This window comes from Lissotriton vulgaris, chromosome 5 (assembly GCF_964263255.1).
Source record: "Lissotriton vulgaris chromosome 5, aLisVul1.2, whole genome shotgun sequence".
NCBI lineage: Eukaryota > Metazoa > Chordata > Amphibia > Caudata > Salamandridae > Lissotriton > Lissotriton vulgaris.
In genome coordinates, this window is record NC_141693.1 from 511,842,769 (window position 1) to 511,847,319 (window position 4,551).

The 4,551-nt window shown below is 40.5% G+C and overlaps 1 pseudogene; it reads left to right on the forward strand.

Moving 5' to 3' along the window:
• The first annotated feature begins 1,821 nt into the window (after window positions 1–1,821).
• LOC147711156 (uncharacterized) lies at window positions 1,822–3,115 on the forward strand (annotated as a pseudogene).
• The last annotated feature ends 1,436 nt before the right edge of the window (window positions 3,116–4,551 follow it).

Sequence of the window (4,551 nt, forward strand, 5' to 3'; positions counted from 1 at the left end):
GGAAAGGCTGCAAACGTGCAAACTACCCACTGCTTTGTCAGGGAAGTGGATCTTTGGATTTCCAGCTTATTACACAGACAGGGCGTCGGATTCCGCAGTGGGAGCCTGAGAAACAGGTACCACATATAAGGAGGCAAGCAAGTGCACAAAGTACACACACTGTGCGGTAGAAAGGAAGCAAGAAAGGACGCAAGAGTGCAAATTACCCGCTGCCATTCACGGGTAGTAGTTACCAAGAAGGCTCAATAAAGGGCTTGCACTTTGAATCTGAATTACAAGAAGAATAATTGATAACCCAAGAAAGGCAGCATGTGCGCAAATTTCCCACTGCCTTCGGCCGGGGTAGTAGCTACAACAAAAAGGCTCGATAAAGGATTGTGCAAGTTGTGACAGCTGAAGGAAGTGTGTCTCAACATTACTTCTTATGATATACCGGACGCAACACTAGATGGCAGGAGTATACCAAAAATCTAATTAGACATCTTGCATGCGATCCTGTCTTTACATTTTGTACATTTGGAACCAGTAAAAGGTTCCCAGGATGTTACATTTGTTTTGATACATTCAAGGTGGACCCATCTGCGGCATTCGAAGCATTGGGCCTGTTGGGAAGATAGTGAAAAGTAACTTGTTATTAACATTGCATCGTTTAAAAGTCAATAGCTTTTTGAAATGGAAATTTATATGTATTTACTTAGTAAACATAGTGACCGCTCAACACTCAGTGGGAAAGTGGTAATGAGTCCATAACTAGGAATGGTGAATAGCCAGCTAACCAACATGGCAGACGCAATTCTGAAAAGACCCTTGCAAATGCCTCAGTTATCTGAGTCATACTAACATACACCCTGCATCAGACGAATGTGAACTAGAGACTTAATGCCACCAAAACAGCCCAAGTACTTATATCACTTAATTTTGATCTTCAGCGTCTAGAGTCATTGAGGGTACTTACCATTAACTTTTGCATATAAATTGATGAAGTATCTTGGTTGCAGACACCACAATACTATTCAACAGACTCTAAATGTAAAAAAAGATGTACATTAGCGCATCATAACAGCAATGCTAACAATTCAAAACTTATTTTGCAATATATCATTCATGATTCTAGCGGGCACATGCATCAACGTTTCAAATAGCAATTCCTAATTTGCGATTTTTAAGGAATCGCAAATAAAGAATAGCAATTTGGAATGCATGATTTTTTTCGCAATGTTTTAGCGATTTGGTAAAAATCGCAATTTTTACCGAATCGCATGATTTGTGCGAATTCTTATTTGCGAATTCGCATTTTGCGAATTCGCAAATTGCGAAAATGCACACATGCTGAATCACAATGAGATTACAACCAGGAAGGCAGGAGAGTAATTGCACACAACTGCTTCCAGGTTTGCAGTGGAGGTTTGGCAGTTGGAAGTTGGAGCTAATTCTGTAGGACCTGCAGCAGTGTGTGTGTCTGGAGCTTCTGGAGAAATGGCTACGGAAAATGCTGAAGCAGAAATCCAAGCCAGGAAAAGAAAAATGTAATTCACTGACCAGGAGCTGGAAATGCTTGTTGCGGAGGTCACTGTGAGGCAGGACCAACTTTTTGGTAAACAATTTTTGAAGTTGTCTGTGGCAGTAATAAGGAATCTCTGGCTTGCTATCCAAGCAAAGGTGAATGCTGTGGGTGTTGCACATCGTGATATAAACAACTTACAGAAACGCTGGAATGACCTGCGCAGTCTTGCCAAGGAAAGAATAGCAACCAGGTTGAAGGCTGCCAAAAGGACTGGTGGAGGAACCCCCAGGGAAAGGCCCAATACCCCCGTGGAAGACATGGTTGAAGGAACACTTTTAGCTGAAGCTGCTGTTGGAGTAATTGACATTGATACCTCAGAGCCTGTTGGACCTTCCGAAGGTAAGATTTTTTGTAAATGTTTTTTAAAATGTACAAAGTGATTGAAAGAGGCCTTAAAATGATCTTGTTGCTGCCTAATTTTCAATGCTCTCATCTAGTAGTTTTTTACATTTACAAAACCTGTAAATTAACCATTTCAAGTCTTAAAGCAGTGCATCAGGGGAGTTGTAGTCTTTTTCAAAATTCCATATGCAATTGATAAGCAAAGTTTAAAAAAAATGAATGATAGCGTTTTAGGAGACCAAAGTAGCCATGCAGCAAGTGATTTTTATTTGAAAAGCTATTTTGAAGAAAGTATCAAGAAGTGCAAATTTGAAAGTAACACACTGTTTGTACTATTTCAATCATAGATACACAACAAGAAATAATTGAAAAAGAATTGACAGAGTTTAATACTCAAGATGGACAAGACACAGATGAGTCAAATGCTGCAACTTCATCAACCTTAATTTTGGAAATAAGGCAAAGACACAGAGTGCGCCAACTGCAGCAGTCTGATAGTGATGACACTCCAAATGTTAATGTCCCAGAACTGCAGACTGTTGAAACACCAGCAACCTCTGACCCAATGCAGAGCAGGTGTAATAGACTCCAACAGTTTTATAGGCGCCGGTCACATGCGTCACTAAGAGGAAGAGTTGTAGAGGAGAGCAGCACCGGCAGTGTTGTTGAGGATAAAATTCTTAAAGTTCAGCACCTACAAGGCAAATATATTAGAGTCATGAAGGGAAAACTTGGTCACATCGACAAAGAGATTGCTGCAATGCACAACAGTATTAAATATATGGCAAATGTAATTAATAAAGGGCAAAGAACAACATCAGATAAGCTAGACCGCATTGCAACATCTTTAGAGACACTGTGCACAGTAATACAGTCACAGCAACGGGGAAGAGCTAAGAGGCATCTTAGAGCAATGACCTGCATGCAGGGTCACACCAGGGGAATGTCTTTCAAGCACTACTGCTCAACTCTGCAAGCAGACAGTTGCCATGCAACTGGAAAAGAAACACATTTGTGGAGAGATTGCCAGGGGAATGGGGACACTCCATAATGTTGAAGAAAGAATACAAAGTGATGCAGCACCTGCAAACCAGCCACAAATTGGGGGCACACCGTAGCAACAGGAAAAAATACATATCAAGCTACATGCCCATGGGCAATATGATAAGTACAGGCAAAGCATTAGGGGTGCGCGGACATAAAAAATAGTATGGTACCTTTGAAGTTACATTTTTGTCAAAAAGATGACCATCTGATTTAAAAAGCATTGCTTTCTGCTTTAAAGTAAAGGCGAAGAAACGTGCTATTTGATCTAAAAGCATTAACATTTTAAGAGAAAGCTGCATATACTTTAATTTCTGTGCAATAAACAGTTTATAGTCAAGTACCTGAATGTCTTGTGTGGTTCTTACCTTTGTTAAAAGTAATATTGTGTTATCTCTGCGCTTCTCCTTCTACCCTCTGCTGCTTCCGGTCCATGTAATCTTGCATGGGGTTGGTGAGGCTGATTATCATTTTGAGGTAGTACATCATCCAAATCCAGTTCTATGCCTCTCCCAGTGGCTAAGTTGTGCAACATTGCACATGCAGCAACTATTTTACAACAAATTTCAGGACGATATTGTAAAGCTTCACCAGTCTTATGTAGTATCCGGAACCTAGATTTGAGCGCACCAAAGGTTCTCTCTATCACATTGTGGGTTGCTATGTGAGCATGGTTGTACTGCTGCTTGTTCTGGTTGATGGATTGAGATAGGGTGTTAATATGTATGACCTCACTGCATAAGCACTGTCACCGAAGAAGTAATAACAGATACAATGCATGAGTAACATATGTCTAGAAGACACAGGGAAATGTAAAAATTTGGAAATGTATAATTACCAAGCAAATATCCATCTCCAAAATCACCAGCAAGCAGTCGTGTGTGGATAGCACTGTGTCTAAAAATATAGGAGTCATGGGCAGTTCCAGGGTAACTTGCCACTAAGTCTGTGATGATAGTTTTAGAATTGCAAATTGCTTGTATGTTGAGAGAATGGTAACTTTTCCTGTTGCGGAAAATGTACTCATTTTGAGAAGGTAGGCAAATGGGAACATGTGTGCCATCTACACAGCCTATCACCTGTGGAAATGTGCCATGTTGTAGAAATCTAACTTGGTTTTTAGCAATTCCTGTTGTGTACTTGGAAATTTAATGTGATGCCTTATCCTTTGCAACATGGCATACAGAAAAGCATTTAAAAATCTTGAAAGGGAACTCTGGGAGACACCACCAGCAATGGCTTTTACACCCTGAAATGACCCAGAGACAAGGAGGTGGTGAACATAATACTTGAACGTGGGTTGGTATGGCTTGTGTCCAGTGTGTTTGTCTCTGCAAGATTGAGTCCAATTCAGCAATAAAATCTAAAATTAAATGAGCATTAAGCCTATACTTATCATAGATTTCTGCTTCTGTCTGCCCTAGTAAGGTAATGCGCACACAATTCTCTCTTGAATAATCCTTCTCCTCCATCCTGCTGCAGCTCTCAACCTCTGCCTACGTGCCAAAAAAAATTGTGCTGCCATTGTGAAAAAAAGTTTGATGCTTTCTGGGGCACCTTATATGCACTCTTGATGGATTTCACCTGCATTGTGCAATCTT